The sequence below is a fragment of the Suncus etruscus genome, chromosome 4 (assembly GCF_024139225.1).
Source record: "Suncus etruscus isolate mSunEtr1 chromosome 4, mSunEtr1.pri.cur, whole genome shotgun sequence".
NCBI lineage: Eukaryota > Metazoa > Chordata > Mammalia > Eulipotyphla > Soricidae > Suncus > Suncus etruscus.
Window position 1 is genome coordinate 94,837,807 of NC_064851.1, and position 18,094 is coordinate 94,855,900.

The 18,094-nt window shown below is 35.5% G+C and overlaps 1 protein-coding gene across 2 annotated transcripts in view; it reads left to right on the forward strand.

Annotated features, from left to right (window-relative positions):
- The window catches only part of NKAIN2 (sodium/potassium transporting ATPase interacting 2), a 1,155,126-nt gene that overhangs the window by 613,750 nt on the left and 523,282 nt on the right, over positions 1-18,094 (forward strand). The gene's annotated exons all lie outside the window — the stretch shown is intronic.

The window sequence follows — 18,094 nt, forward strand, 5'->3', positions numbered from 1 at the left end:
CTGCAGCTAAGTCTCTTTCCTTTAGCAGAAGTTACAGGGAATAAAAATGTTGACCACTTGGTATAACTACAGCTTAAGGTTAATTCTATAGTAAAGTGATTGAGACTGAGGTCTGGCTGCCAGCAAGAAAGACTGCCATTAAAGTATTAATTTATAGGTAAAGCAGTATCTCAACTATGCCTCATGGAAATTCATTATGTTCTTATATATCCCAAACTGAAAGCATATAGCAACTGCCAGTCATCATTTATTGCTTGGAGGCTAGACATTGGAGGGCTATTCAATCACCTGTGAAACTTATCCACTTCCTCCTTTTATCTTTTTCACTGTGTCTTTACTTTCCAGATTCATATTGTTTTATGTCAATGAGCCTATACCATTTTCTGACCACTATGAAGCACTGAGGGTCTTATGTTGATTTAATCAAACTGATTTTCTGGGATCTACAAATAGGACCTTTGAATAACAGTGTTCTCTGCAGCTTAACAGAACCAGGCCTTTGCGGTTCAATATTTCATGTCACCTGGCTCCTGATTAAATTTAGAAAAATGATACGTACTTTAAGATAACAGAAGTTGGCAAAAATAAATGTAAATCCAGATAATTCATTTCCATCCCCTGAGTGATACACATTCCAACAATAATTATATCTTTGTACTTGGCAGAACATACCCACTATCATTCCAAACTCTACCAAAACCTGCATCATTGATGTTCATTTGCATGGCTTTCACTCTCTGCGCATTCAATGTTGAGAATAGCTGTATGCCACTGATTTTTGGTTTCTTTCAGTATATTCAGTTCTGTTTCTCAGTCTTTTACTATATATATAATGCCCTTATTTGTTTATCCTAACTGATGAAAATTGTATATGCAATAAAAATAGTAGCACATTAATTCTGTATAAAAATTATATATTCCATATAGACTTGAAAATAATCTAGGAGTATAGAAGCAGAGTTCTGATTTTAGAATCTCTACTGTGTTTATTATTATTATTATAATTAGAAGATAACATTTTAATTAAAAATCAGAATATTATGCAGATGTCAGGAAAGATGAAGTCGTGAAATTTTCTTATACATGGATGTACATGGAATCTATTATGATGAGTGAAATAAGTCAGAGGGAGAGAGATAGACACATAATAGGCTAACTCATCTATGGGTTTTAAGAAAAATTAAAGACATTACTGTAATAAAGCCCGAGACAATAGATTTAAGGGCTGGAAGGGCCGAAAAGACTGGCTCACAATTTGAAGCTCAACACAAGGAGTGGTGAATCCTGTTAGGGAAACAACTACACTAACTAGCATGAAAATGTTAAAGAATGAGAGAAGTAGAACACCTGTTGTGAATATGGGAATGCAAGCAGGGGCAGGGGAACAGGGGGATCATTGGTGGTGGGAATATTGCACTGGTGATGGGGGGTATTCTGTTTATGACTGAAGCCCAACTACAAACTTGCTTGTAATCATAGCGCTTAAATAGATTTAAATTATATATATATGTCAGATTGCCATCTCAAACTTCACCAAAAATCTTTTCTTAGTGCCCTAAAGTCACATGCACATTAGAAAAAAAAACCATAAATGAACTGAAGTTAACATTTTTTAAATATTTTAACTCCATTGTAAAATCCAACTATTCTCTTCCAGAATAATCTTAGTTTTGTTGAATTAAATAAAGATGGAGCTGGATGGTGAAGGATGGATGGATTCTTCTCTGCCATCCCAGGCCACATGGCTCCATAATCCCCATCCAGCCCGCGGGTCCCAGGCCCAGGTGAACGGGGGAATCAGACTCATCCAGAGACAGGCATCAGGAAGCATCAGCTTTATTCATCCCTATCCACCACATGTGTGGTTTCTATCATAACCTTTCAAGCACAGCCATTCTTCGCTAGCCCTGCATCTTAACTCCTTTCAGCCATCTCCCTTTGGGCTCCATGCTTTTCAAAGCCCCAAAGAGGCAAAGACCCAAAAGCCAGAGAGCCCAGCAGCGCAGACTGCCCTAATCCCCTCGTTCAAAGGTTTATTTACCTATTCCAAGACCCCACCCAGGAATGGGCGGGGTCTTGCAGGTAAGGTCACACCTAATATTCAGTTCCGAAGACCCCTCCCAGAAATGGGCGGGTCTCAGATAGGTACACCTACAAGTTTGACTTTTTGAAATGTAAGAAAACATTTGCATTTTCACTGACATTAATAGAAAATAGAGGGATATCTTCTGGAAGAAATTCTTCATTTTTGTAAACTAGTTTTAAATATTTTTGTCATTTGCATATTAATTTTCTAATAAATTGTATGAAAGAAACTAAAAAACTTGTTCCACCACTGCTATGGGTGATTAGTGTAAAATGGAGTAAATAAATCATAAATTCTATTTTCTCTATATGCCCCAGTGATTCAGTGATCTGATGGTTGTGTCTGCATCTCATTCATGAGAAACTACTGTCTGTTCATGCATGTTTAGACCATCCTGAAGAAGTAATTCTTCATTTGGCATACAGATGAGGTTGAAAGAATTTTTCTATAGTGCAACACATGGACAGCAGTGATATTAAAGAGACTTTGCAATGCATTGATAGTATTATTTTCCAGGGATTTTATTTCCTGGTCCCTGAACTTACATCGTGATGGGAACCATGTAAATAGTCCCCATTAATGGAATAGAAGTAGAAATAATTTGTGTTATTTGAGAGAAAATGGATTTTTAAGAAGTATTTCATGTCTAGCCTCTTCTAGTGATTTAATGTGAACTAAACAATGAGTACCTGAGTCAGAGAGCAAGCTCGGCAGGTTAGTGTCCATTGTTAGGAGACAAAGGCCTGTGTTCAATTCCTGGTATAGTATGATTTCCCTGTATACTTACTTCTGGGAATGACCTCTGGGCACAGAATTCATTATTGAGCATTTCCATGTGCAAACTCAACCACATTTTTTTTTAGATAAATAAGATGAAGGGGCCATGAGCAGAGCAGGAAGGCCTTGCATGTAGCCACCCATGACGGATGTTGGTTTGAATCCCAGCATCCCATATGATTCTCGAGCCTGCCAGGAGTGATTTCTGAGTGCAGAGCCACTGAGCGTCGCTGAGTGTGACTCAAAAAACAAAACCAAAACTAAAAGGAAAAAAAAAAAAGATGAAACACTATGAGGTATTTGGAATAATAAGTGATCCACAGTCTAGAAATCTTGAAAGTACCAGGAAAGAATCATCCTATTGAGCAATGACAGTACTTTTTATTGAGCATTGGATAGTACTCAAAAGTTACTTGAGAACTCCAGGGGTGTCAATGAAATCAAATCTATTTTCATAATAGTCCCAAGAAAGAAAATTAGTGATACTAAATTATTTACATTTTGGTAGTGTGCAATGTTCGAGAAATCTCAACAACACCAATGCATTAACTAAAATTGATGAGCACATCATGTTACAAATTATCCATGAGTAATAAATTTATTCAACACATAAATAACTATTAATATAAGAGTATGACATTTATTTCTATAGTTAATATTCTATACTGTGTTTAATATTTAAATACTGCCATATGTCAATTTTACTTTTTGTATCAATAATTATCTAATATTATTTGAAATAGTCACAAGTATCAGGAAGAGCTATTCAATTGGTCTTTATTTTTAGCACACTTCATTATGAAGTTAGTTCCTTTACTAAATTCCAACCATACATGTCAAAGATTAAATGAAGAGAAAAAGACCACCTGCATTTATTTAAGCCAGACATTAAGGAGACTGGTAAAAATGCTAATAGTAATATAATTTGTCTCATAAAATTATTTCTTGGAAATTATAATTACTTTATGAAATATTTATTTATATAACCTGAAGCATAAAGGATAAGTATAAATTATTGTCATCATTTGGTTTGGGACCACACCAGCTAGCGCAGGGATTATTTGGGCTCTGCTCTCAGTAATCACATCTGAGATTGCAGGAGACCATATATGACTTGCTGGAGATCAAAGCGTATCATGCAAGGCAAGGCCCTACTTGCTATACCTATTTCTCTGGCTTCCAAATTATGTATTTTGAACATAAAAATCTATAAATACTAACAGATACAGCACAAGAAAACAAAATTTCCTCTGGGTTTGCTATAATGGTTATGTGTGTAATATGAACTTGAGATAAAATAATTTACTAATCTCAAGCACTAAATAAAGCCAGATGCTATTTAGTAAATTCTATGAATCAAGGATGAAAGTACTGAGTTTGAGGCATTATGAATATGTGTTAAATTAGTTAATTATTATAACTACACATGGTTAAAATCATATTCTACATAAACCAAAAAAAAAGGGGGGGGCTGGAGGGATAGCATGGAGGTAAGGCATTTGCCTTTCATGCAGAAGGTCATTGAGGTCATTGGTTCAAATCCCAACATCCCATATGGTCCTCTGAGCTTGCCAGGAGCGATTTCTGAATATAGAGCCAGGAGTAACCCCTGAGCACTGCTGGGTGTGACCAAAAAAACAAAAAAAAATCATATTCTATGTTGAAGAGTGAGATATTAAACATTTAATTAAATTTTTCTGCACCGAGAAGTGAAGACTCGAATCTCCTATTAAAGAAAGAAGATTGACCATTGATTAATAATAAAGATCAGGCAACTGTAAAGGTTTTGTAAATTTAAAGTTTTTAGTTACTCGTATTCTTCTGGGACACAAATATTTAATCTATCCTTAATACTGCCCAAGAATCATCATCTCTAAATGTCACTTTTAAGCTAGACATGAGTATTTGAATATGTTAACATTTGCATTATTTGATTCTAAGCTTCCCAGTGCTTTAGTCTGAAAGCAGATATTTGTGCTTATTACCAAACTCTAAGACATTGAAAATAAGTCTTCTCTTTGTTTTCAGACACAAAATTAATTGATCAACTTATTTATGATAGTAAACAGTCAACTAAAGATGTATTTGAGTTTAGAGGTATCTATAGATAATCTTTAGAAGCAATATTTTTTGTCAGACTTATAATTGAAATAATGCAGTGTCTACTTTTTAGCATATGTCAATGGGATAAAAGACTAATGTCTAACTCTAATCATATACCCAATCAAGATATTATTTCAAAGGTCTACTTGAAAAGAGTAAAGCACAATTCATTTAATTTAGATCCTTGATGCATATTTTCACTCTATGAAGAATAAAATAAAAATATAATTTATTGGCAACATATTTTTATTCATTTTCAAGCCTTTCACTTTCTATCCATTGTAACTGAAAGATCAGCAGAAAAATAAGCACTGACCAAACTGAAATAAATATGGACTAAACCTCTACTCTTTCTGATGGGCAAAAAAACACTTGGAGCTGGGGCCGGAGAGGTAGCATGAAGGTAGGGCGTTTGCCTTGCATGCAGAAGGACGGTGGTTCGAATCCCAGCATCCCATATGATCCGCGAGTCTGCCAGGAGCGATTTCTGAGCATAGAGCCAGGAGTAACCCCTGAGCGCTGCTGGGTGTGGACCCCCCCAAAAAAAAACTAAAAAAAAAAAACATTTGGGCACAGTTCTATGTATTGCACTGATAACTCAGATTCTGGTTTTGTTTTGATTTGTTTTCCTGATCACACCAGGCAGTTCTCAGGGCTTGCTCTTAGCTCTGTACTCATGCGCTACTCCTGATAAAATTCAGGGAACTATGATGTGCTGGTGATTCAACCTGGGTAGGTTGTGTACAAGGCAAATGCCTTTCCTGTTCTACTATGCTTCTGGTGCTGGAACAGTGGCATGGTGGGTAAGGCTCCTGCTATTACTCTCATGTATAATCAAGTGCCCAGATTCCTGCCAGGCTTCATCCCTGAGCTAAGAACCAATAGGCTTTGAGTACCTCCAGATATGGCCCCTAAATCAAACTTAACAAAAAAAAAAGTGTGTTTGTGTGTTTGTGTATTTTGATTCACATTGGTGACTCTACTGTACAGGTATTATCCACCAGAATGCCCTCAATATGCATGATTAGGTGAAGTTTTATCGTTTTGGGTTATTTTGTTTGGATTGGGATGACAGAGATCACATGAAAAACCTCAAGCATGCAAACTATTTGTTCTATCCCTAGTCACATCCTAATAGTTTATTTTTTGAGTGTGAAAAATCTTAAAATATTTCCATATAAATTAATAGTAATGTATGCTAAGACATTGCCAAAATAACTTGCCATATCACACAAATAGGTGTGTTGGTGATAGATTAATCAAGAATATTTTAATTATCTTTATAATCATGAATATTTTATTTTTTACCATATATTTTTGTGAGACAGAAAAGAAAAATTCTATTAGATCTATTGTCCAATGATAATATTTTCTAGCACATCTGGAGCTTCCCTATGTGGTTTCTCTATTTTACAATCAGACCTCACCACATTCAACTGGGTAAATACTAAGTTCTCTTCATCTTATAAATAAAGAAGCAGAACCCTGGGACCGGAGAGATAACACAGCAGCGGAGGGTGTTTGCCTTGCATGCGGCCAATTCCAGACAGACTCTGGTTCAATTCCTGGCACCCAATATGGGTCCCCGAGCCTGCCAGGAGTGATTTCTGAGCGCAGAGTCAAGAGTAACCCCTGAGCACCACCGGGTCAAACCCCGCCCCTCAAAAAAAAAAAAAGCTGAATCTTAAATCTTAGCAATTTCCCTGATCTTCAACCAATTAGTATAATCATTTACCCAAACTCCTAAGCTAGAAACAGTGAGGATCTCCTGACATCCTCTCCAAGTTATCTTTCCCTTCACAGTCACCAAGTTCTATGAGTTTGCCTATCTAATTATTGTGTAACATTCTATAATCATGAATAGAGATAGTATTTATTTTCTTTTTTGCCTTACATAAATCATCAACTCTTGAAAAGTCTGCGAATAAACTTTCCCCAAAATCTTTTCCTGGATGACTTTCTGATTCCCTCTGATACATTTTTGACTCTACATGATCTTTCAAAAAGGGCAAATCATATAAGGTCATTTAACTATGTGAAACACTTCAGTGGCTATCTGTAAACTACAGAATAAATCAAATCCACTAACGTGATATACAAGGCTATCCACAATTTTAACTTTTCCATTTATTTGTATCTCTTCTTAGTCCACTTGTGTGAGCTACACAAATTTATGTGCCTGTCACATTGAGTATGGCTGGGTGCAGTTTTTGCTACCATATACCTGATGTTCCCATTATCTTTAGTGTTTCTTCAACATTACTTCTCTTGGCTGAAACTTGGCTACAAGACTGTTAATCTCTAGGAAACTTATTTTTCTTTCTCATGTCATTCTTCTAGATGTCAGTGCATCTAACATTCATAATTTTTCTGTTGCTTTATTTTATTATTGTTGTATGTGTAAATTAAAATAACTTTATTTGAGAATCAAGGAAGATAAAGTGATTTGAGGTATGTATGCATAAGAGAAACCATGGATATTTCCATAATGGAAAAACAAATTACACATAAAATGTTTCTCTTCAGCAAATTCCGAGGATGGAGAATGAATGCCATTGGGTAAGCAAATACACCTTAGTACAATTGAGGCTCATTTCCCTCTAGAAAGGTGAAAAGCACTCTACATTAAGACAGTACACATCTCGGAAGAGATGTGGGCAAATGGTCACCTTTTTTTTTGCCATGTTAGTCTATATATAATTTTTTAAACTCCCAAACTGCCTCACAAAATTTATTACTAAGATAGTTTAAAAAAAAGAAAAACCTTGGGATTGTTAGTGGTCAACAAAGGAAAACCTTGGGATTGTTAGTGATCAATATTTGTAATTTTTAGTATGGCTTTTTTCCCCCCAGCAGTGGAGCCTCTTCTCTTAGAGATCCATCTGTGCTCTTGGGCTGAATTTCTTTATCGTAATAGTTTTACTGTCTCCTACAATGGATTTTGTTTCTCAAAATTATTCCTTCCATTGGACTGATTTAGATTACAGGTGGTATTTTCCCCAATATAGGTTACCAGGGACCCCATATCTCTTCAAGCAGATTTCTTTTTAGTTTGTTTGTTTTGGGTCACATCCGGCAATGCTCAGGCGTCACTTCTGGCTCTGTGCTCAGAAGTCACTCCTGACAGACTCAGGGGATGATATGGGATGCCGGGATTTGAACCACCGTCCTTCTGCATGAAAGGCAAATGTCTTTCCATGCTATCTCTCTGGCCCAGCCTTCTTAAATTTTTAAGTATAAATTTTAAGAGAACATTAAAAACTACTGTAATATTATCATGATGACAAAAGGCAGAGATCCTGCCTATGTAAAGGTACATGCGTTATTTTTCTTCACTCCATTACTCCATACATAGATTATCAGTGATAAGCTTGGAATAATATATTTCTTGCCTAAATGTTTGGTCCAAGATTTTAACTGTTTCAATTACTAGCTGAATAGTATAAACAACATTAAACAAATTACTGCATTTTTATGATCAGTCTTCTCATGAGTGACATAGCAATAGTTAATCAACATAATAAAATTAATAAAAATTATTTAATGGGAATAAAGTATAATCAAAATATTCAATAAATATAAATTTCCATCCTTTCTTCTCTGAGATTATAATAAAAATATGCACCCCAATGAGTTGTCTTCATAATATTTAATTGTCTCTAAAATTATCTTGCTTATATGTTTTTAGTATTTGTCTTCCAAAACTGAAAATCAAAATACAAGAGAACAAGAGAATAGTTGGTTAAAAAATATAAGAGAATAAAGATAGTTGGTTCATGATCTTTAACTTATAATAGACAGGTTGTAAGTAATTTATATGTGAAATTTAAATGAATAGTAAAGAACAAAACTAGGGGCCGGCGTGGTGGTGCTAGAGGTAAGGTGCCTGCCTTGCCTGCACTAGGCTAGGACGGACCTAGATTCGATCCCCTGGCGTCCCATATGGTCCTCCAAGTCAGGCGCGATTTTTGAGCTCATAGCCTTAGGGTATGGCCCAAAAACCAAAAAAAAAAAGAACAAAACTAAAATATGACAGCAATATAAAAAAGCTGCAAAGAACTGAGAACTGGTTCAAGTAGAAATAAAAATTACATGAAACATCATATTCACTATGAAAAACAGTGCTGTGTAAGATGTTCATAATTTGATGCAAATTTATATTATGTTTATGATTTCATTTAAATTATGTGCTCTATATAATAATACTGTATCATGCTATTGTGTCTATATGTTGGTACTCTATATAATGTAAATAAAAGTATGTAATTAATTATATAATAATATATAGTATATACTATACGTATGATAAATATATAATAAATTTATACAAAATATATATTATGTGAAAGTATATAATGCATATTAGATCTGAATAATTGTAGTGTAAGTCTCAAAAATTAGTAATGTACAATCGTTTGTTTGATTCTTGCACTCACTATTCAATTCCCTTTGACATTATTTCTAAGCCACAAATGTTACTGAGTGGCCAAGACTCATTAATTTCACTGTTGCTGACCATTTAAAAATAATGACTCTGAAATTGCAAGAATCCAAAAGAGAAGATTACTGCAGAAAATTACATCATGCTGCCAAAAGCCTAGCCAAGTGAGACTTGTGTGTCACAAGTGGAAAAGACTCTACACCTGAATATATGCTCTTGAAGTCAGCTAAGAGTTGTAAAAGCTTCTATGGCTGGACATTTTTAAAGGCCTGACATAGGATAAGGCCATCAACAGAACTAGGCTTGTCATGGAAATGGATAAGGTACTTTAAAAAGCTGTGAAATGAGAAATAGGAGCCCTTTAGCTACAGCAGCCTTCTCACAATTCCTTGAAGCTGTGTATTGACCTGTTGTGAGTCTTGTCCCTCTAATGTTGCTCTTTAGTCTTGTAGCCAGTCTCTGTCTCAGCAGTGAACAGTTTTAACAATCTTAGATATTTATAAACATCAACATTCTCATGGTCAAACTTACTGAGTCAGTACCTCCCAAAACTTTCAATTGAATGTTTAAAATATCTATACCTAAAGTGTTCATTTTTGCCTGCCTTGATCCTTGTTATTCTACTGTGATTTACTTAGAAAAAAATGTCCTCACTTGCATAATAAATTATACATTATAAATTTATCTTATGCATAGGAAATCCTGTTCAGAGGTCAAGAACTGCTCTTTACTCCTTCTGATATTTTTGCTCCATATTGACAGAAATTGTGTTAAAAACTTTCATATATAATAATCAAAAAACTATTAACCAAGTGGTCACTTGGGTCCTCCGTCTTCTATTTTGTAAATTGAAGTGGCTGCTAATTAAAGGGTTTTTTTTTTAAACACTAAAACTCTGGCAGAATGCATGAAAGGGCCCTCTTTCTCCCTTGCATGAGACTGAATGAATAAATTAAACTGGTTCAGAATGTTTCACAGCTGCTCCTAGTAATTTAACAAAACATCAAACTCAGAGGTAAAGGAATGGTCTGTTGTTTAGTTGATTATCTTCCATTCTATTTCCCCTTTGCTTTGTGTTGAATACTGAAAAGCAATGTTTAAATTAACTAAACAGATCTACAGAAACTAAAGTGCATCAGTTAAAAATCTCTGATGTAACATTTGTTTCAAAGTGGATTTTTCTCTCATCCAGAGTACCAACAACTAAATCTTGAGGTTGATAACAGTTTGTAAAACAAGATGACTTATTTTCCTGCCATTTTAAAAATAGTTAAATTGACTTCTAATACGACCTCTGAGACAATCATAAATGTGCTTTACCTTTCTCTATATCTCTAACCAAATAAATCAGTAACTTAATACTATATTTAGAAGGAGAGATCACCAATATGCTCATTTAAAAACTTATTTTATAGGTATTATAATTCTACAGAAGAAAAATATTGTGTAAAATTATTTTTAACTTTTAAAAAATTGAGAATTGAACCTTTATACTTCCTATTTCTTAGTTCTTGGTGTGCTTTCTGCCTCTCGACTTTTGACTACCTTAATACAGTTCCATCTTTTTTTTTCCAGCGTCATGAAAAGAGGTTTTACTTCAAAGTCATTCCCTTTAAATATGATTAACATTCAACAAGCAATTATCAGAAAAAAATCTGTGTTAATTAAATGTATCATTAGTCTAGTGACTGCTTTTCATTAAACCAAATAAATACTAAGGAAGTTAATGGTTTTGAGGAATACAAAAGTAAATTTCGCTTATTTCCAAGGTGACTGAACTTTATTTTTCAATATTAGCACTGAGAAAATGTTTACAGGCACCCTGCTCGAGTGTACTGATAGGATTTACTTCATGTTCTCTGAATATTCTATCTTACAAAATAAACCAACAATACCTGTATGTCAGGGACCCTGAGCGATAGAACAATAGGAATGGCACTTTTCTTTTATGTGGCTGACATGGCTTAGATCCCCAACACCCCCATATGTTCACCAAGCTCAGCAGGAGTGATCCTTGAGTACTGCCAGATGTAGCTACCCCCAAAAGTAAGTGAATTGTATTCTATATATATTTGTCTAATAAAATTTTTCATAACATATTTTGACCTCTAAGTCTCATTTGATTCCTCTGAAAAATAGGTTTTACATTGAAGTTTTGTACAGTATTTATGGGAGTTTTGAAAGTTATACGATTGAATGGGGCAGCTGAAAAAGGAAGTAGCTCTCCCCTTTTCTTCTTGGACAATCTGTCATTTAAATATTAATATTGGCACATTTTGCACCCTAGTATCCAAATGTTTTAAAATCTACAACTGCATAAGAATCTCTTGAGAACCTTACCTATTTTAACATTGTTCCCCCAAATTTTTGTTTGTTTTTTGGACCACACCCAGTGGCTCTCAGAGGTTACTTATGTCTATGTACTCAGAAATCACTCCTGGCTTGGGGGACCATATGGGATGGTGGGGATCGAACCCAGGTCCATCCTGGGCAGCCATGTGCAAGGCAAATGCCCTACTGCTGTGCTATTGCTCCGGCCCCTGTTATCCAAACTTTTAGAGTGAAAGTTACCATTTCTTCTCTGTCTCAGTACATCATAAGCAGAGAAGATTCTAAGAAAGTATTTGTGTAATTATATTAAATAATGATTTGTTAGCTAGAGGCCAAGGATAAAAATGCTGATCCACAGATGACAGCTCTAAAGAGCAGGTTTTGCCCTCAGTGTAGACATAGTAAAGTCACACTGGTGGTCACAGGCGTTAATATAGCTCACAGATAGCAGGTACCTTGCCTTGATAATAGAGCCAAGCAGAAAGCATTCTCTTTTAGAAAAATAAAATCTTGGAAGAAAGATTCATAATATTCTTTAACTCACAACTTCCAGGGCCAATCACTGATGTAGAATATAATGAAGACTCAAATCACTATATACCTCCACACTTGCTTTAGATATGGAGTTGGAAGTGCCTGTTAAATAACAAGAACCAAATAAAATTAAGTTTTTGTGGAAGATCCCAATATTTTTTAGCCCAATGTTATGAAAAGTTTCAATGGAACTTCACAGAAGTCAAGGTCTATTTATTTCACCATTGTTTAGAATATTGGGCTGATACTAGTAGTTTTCACAAAATATAGTAAACTTGTTTTGTGATCCTTTTGTTTAACTAGTGTAAACTGGTTGTATAAAGGCAATAAGAAAATAAGGGTTTTTGCTTATATGATCTGTAATGTGTTTTCTTTGATATCAGTTCTCCATTGTTTACAGTTTAGGAAAACTATTTACTAGTAGTGTTTACAAAATACAGTGAAATTGTTTTGTAATACTTTTGTTTAATAGTGTGAACTGGTTTTATAAAGGCAATAGAATGTCATCCAATGGCTGGCAGGGAAGTGAAGTCCAGATTGTTTAATACTGTAAACTGGTTTTATAAAGGCAATAGAATGTCATCTAATGGCTGGCAGGGAAGTGAAGTCCAGGTAAGTGCAGGGACTATGATCATTATCCTAATGCAGATTAAGTACTGATGAGTGTAGACAGGGTATGCAAACAAGTGGTCTGGACAGCATGCAAGGAACTGTTATGGACAGTATATAATAGATTAAGTGTCCTGAAAATTTGCTGATCAGTGAGCAAAAGATGTATGCTTATCTGACTCAAGAAGTAAGGTTGATGATCTGATTGAATCTGTGTTTTGAACCCATGAATCCAATTAGAAAGTTTTTAAAAAGCTCTTATTGGCAGGTTATAAAAAGAGGAAATAATTGGCCTGACACAAATTACCATAAATTTGTTCATTTCTATTTCCTATGCATTTCTGAGTTCTGGCTTTTGTTGTATCCTATTTTATGCTTCTTAAGTAGTACTATTGCAAATACAGATATATGTAATAAATTTTTGTCAAGATCACATGCTTGTTTTATGTATGCCCTCATGTTTCACAGCATCATCCTTAAAGACTTAGAGTCAAATTAAGCAGAACTGCTAGAACACCCAAAGATGGACTCTGTTCATTATTTCATGCCTCCAGGGCAAAAATTTGCTAAAAACATTTTTATCTATGAGGACCACATGGCATTGTTCAGGGTTTACTCCTATATCTATGCTCTGAAATAATTTCTGACTGGGTCAGTAATCCAAGGATTGAGGCAAGATTGACCTCTTGCAAGACAAGTATTTTACCCAAGGTACTATCAATCTGCTCCCTATATTAGCTCAAAATTTTGACTTAAAAGATTTTAGGCATTCAGAGGATATGGCACATTGCAGTTTTGCAAGTATCATCATGAACTATGAGGAGAGGGAAAAAGAATTATATAGAGGGGGTCTGACACATAGTGGCTAAGGTATTTGCCTTGCAAATGTTTGATCCAGGTTGAATCCTTGTTATCACTGCCAGGAATCCTGGAGCAGAGAGTCGGGATTAGACCCTGGGTAACACTAGATGTGACCATAAAACAAACAGAAGAATTAAATTAAAAAGTTGAAAAAAGGGGCCGGAGAGATAGCATGGAGGTAAGGCATTTGCCTTTCATGCAGGAGGCCATCGGTTCAAATCCCGGCACCCCATATGGTCCCCTATGCCTGCCAGGAGCAATTTCTGAGCCTGGAGCCAGGAATAACCCCTGAGCACTGCTGGGTGTGACCCAAAAACCAATAAAAAAAAAAGTTGAAAAAAGTATAGGACACAATTGCCACTCAAAAATGTATCATGGATTAGGGGCCGGAGAGATGGCATGGAGGTAAGGCATTTACCTTTCATGCAGAAGGTCATCGGTTCGAATCCCGGCATCCCATATGGTCCCCCGTGCCTGCCAGGAGCAGTTTCTGAGCACAGAGCAAGGAAAAACCCCTGAGCACTGCCGGGTGTGACCCAAAAAAAAAATGTATCATGGATTAAAGGTTAATTTCACAGAAGAGATATTGGATGTAGAATGGATGTTACATTTGAAATGATATTTACCTGTAATCTCTATTTTTATTATAAAACTTTATTCTTTAAAATTACAAACATGTTTGCAGTTGAGCCTCAGTCATAAAAAGAACAGCCCCCTTCACCTATGCAACATTTTCACCACCAACACTCCCCACTCTCTCTTACCCCACGCCCTGCCTGAGACAGGTATTGTACTTCTTTCACTCATTACCATTATTATGATAGTTTTTAGTGTAGTTATTTCTCTAACTGCACTAACCACTCTATGTGGTGGCTTCATATCATGCAATCATGATGCAAATGTATTTCCCTTAGTGTTTATGAAAGAGCTAATATTTTAATGGAGAAACAGAAATTAAACAGCTTACAGTGGCTCACTACACCTTTCCCTGATAACCTCTCTAAATTTCTCATTTTTTGTGATATGTTGATTTAAATGTATTGACCTCTGTACTACTAGAATGTATTACCACTGGCTTTTCCTAGGTATTCAGGAACCATCCATATTTATAAAACTATTTTTGAAATATCCTGTCAGTCTGTCTGATACTAGTTTGATTATCCTCTTAAGTATTCAGAGGAGTTGGAAATGCTTTTTTAGTAAGTTTAATTCCAGCAGAGGAAACTGAAAAATAGAAGACTAAAAACACAAACTGGATATCTTTTACAATGAATAGAGCGCCTACTGACCTGTGTTCAATCCCTAGCAACCCCTTTAACCAATCAAGAGTATAACCAAAGCACAGAACCAGGAGTAAACTCTAAGTACAGATGCGGACAACAAAGAAAAAAATAACTAAAAAATTTGGACCAGAAAAACTTTTCTTTTCTTTTCTTTTCTTTCTTCATTTTCTTTCTTTCTTTTCTACCCATTCCTTTGCCTTTTCTTTTCTTTCTTACTTTCTTTCTGTGTTTGTTTTTTGTTTGTTTGTTTTTGGGTCACACCCAGCATCGCTCAAGAGGTACTCCTGGCTCTGTGCTCAGAAGTTGCTCCTGGCAGACACAGGGGACCACCTGGGATGCCAGAATTCAAACCACTCAATCCTGGATCAGAGGTATGCAAGGCAAATGCTCAACTGCTGTGCTATCTTTTCTGGCCCAGCCTTTGCCTTTTCTTTACCTATATTTTCCTTCTTTTCCTCCTCATTACTGCCTCCTCTTTCTTCATCTTTCTTCTTTTTTCTTTTCTCTTTATCTCTTTCATTACCTGGGGCATATCTTTGGACCACACCCAGCAGTAGTCATAGCTTAACTGGCTGTGGGCTCAGTGGTCGCTCTTAATTGTGCTGGGGAAACCTCATATAATGCTGAGGATTTAAGTGAGACCTGCTGTGTACAAGGCCAACACTAACCTCTTTACTGTCTCTCAGTTCTACCACTTGCATTGTTTTCTTGAAATATTCTTATTGAATGATTTAGAATATTTGAAGAAAAATTTTGCTTGTTGTATTGCAATATTCCAGCACTGCACTTTGCAGGTACATATGATCAGTATAAGAATGCACATCAAATTATGGATGCCATCTTACACAGGACAAAATAATTTAAACATAATTGCTTACTGAGAAGCATCATTTAAAGCCACAACTTAGAAGAAGACTGCCATAAGGATTAATGTTTGAAAATTATTCCTGTCACAACCATACCTGCCAGCTGATGATGTGATGTTACAGTGTGTGGATAAAATGAGTAAGCATATATCTGTAATCATCTTGTTCTTTGGCTTTTTGTTTTCTTAATCTGTCAATGCCAATTTGACATGATGTGACCTCTTAAAGTCCAGGACTATGTCTGTCTTGTTCACTAGGGCCTGACATAGAGTAGCTATTCAGTAAATATGTGTTCAGTGATTAGAAGCCTTTAACAGTTGGAAACACAGACCTCTGCAGAAAATTAGAGTCTGAACCCATTCTGAAATCACTTCTGCATTCTTGTTTCTTCAAATCCCAGTGTCAGAGCACTCAGAAAAAGTACTGAATTAAGTGAAAATTCCCTGGTTACTATAGGATCTATTGATAAATATAATTTTTCAAGTTACTATTTTAGAATTCATAATTTTTGTTTCAATTCAGTGATCCTGGAAGCAATCCAAAAACTGGTTTAGAGAAGAGGAAATAAGAGCAGAGAAGAGAGAGAAAGAGATAGAGAGAAGATAGAAGAAATGGGGAGAGGAGAGAAGAGGAGAATAGAAAATATATTGATAAAGGACTCAGCAGGAGTGAATTCTTTTGATGATAGTTCTTTAAAGATGTATTCTTTATTATCTCCTGTTTTTTTTTAGTTCATCATAGGGTTTTACACCTAATATAATGTTTGCTACATACTAATGATCAATTATTTCTAAATTAATTGGCAACCCTTGTGGTACTATTGTTTTTCTAGTATAACTAACTGTAGTATAAAAGAAAAAATTGGTTAGAACCAATCTTTTCTTGTTTTTGTTTTTGTTTGGAGTTGTGACTAGGGCTCTCTGGCTCTGTACTCAGGAACCACTTTTGGCCATTTCAGGGACCTTAAGAAGTTCTGGATATCAAACCTGGTTAGTATCAAGCAAGGCAAGCATCTTATCTATTTGTCTTTAAAAGATATCTTTTATCTTTAAAAGTGGCAACCACTTTTTATCTCTTTGACATTATAAATGGCTTTTAAAATGTAAATTTTTTAAGTAATAAGCAAACATTGATTTTTCAGGTCCGAAAAGACAAGGAGAGAACTTTTTCAGCAAAGTACATAATATATAATATTTCTTTTCCCCTTCATCTGGAAAGTTAAGGTTGTGCTTGATTGTAACACTACCATTTGAAATAGGTCAATCCACTGGCCATTTCCTAGCTTCATTCCCTTCACATAGAAAATTGTACTTAGAAGTCCTAGAAATGGAGAGGTGAGTCCTCTTCCCAAAAGGACAAAGCTAAGCAGATAGGCTCAAACCTCTACATGGCTGAGAGAGCACAGGAATTGCTTGCCCAGAGACACAAAAGCAGAGGAGCGCAGCTGTGGCCATTCTTATCTTCTAATCAATTTACAATATAAAGAAAAAAAACCACACTTCAAAGAACACTATGGAAAAACCTCACAGAACACCACCATGCTTAGAGAATGAAGATGATGGATCTCAAGACAAGAAGTGGCCACTTTAATAGCCTCTCTGAGGAGAAGTTTAGGGAGAAAATTTGGAGGATACTCAAAGAACTCAAAGAATTCATGAAATGAACCAGATGAATCGCAAATAAGAATCAAGAGGATATGAAAATAGAAAGAAGAAAACTCCAAATTGAAATATCAGGGTTGAAATACGTGGTTGCCAAAATAAAAATTTTCACTGGAAAGCTTCACCAACAGAGTGACAGCTCTTGAAGACAGAGGATGTGACCTGGAAGATGACATTCACAACAAATCCAAACAATAGAAAGGGTTGGAAAAGAGCCTTAAAACAAATTATCAGACGATGGGAAAAAATTCTCAAAGAATCTTAACAGATTAAAAATAGAAGTCTATGATAAACTGAAAAGAGACAAGAATCACTGGAGACCCAGAGGCCCAGGAACAAAATCTCCACAAAATATCAATAGCCAAGGACATCATTACAGAAAAACTCCCAGAGCTAAAGAACGCATGCAACCAAATAATACATGCCTAAAATGTCACATCCTATTCACCATGACTAATCCTACATATAGAGATGAAATACTGAGGCAGAAAGATCAGAAGAAAAGAAAATCATGTACAAAGGAGCATCCTTAAGGTTTACAG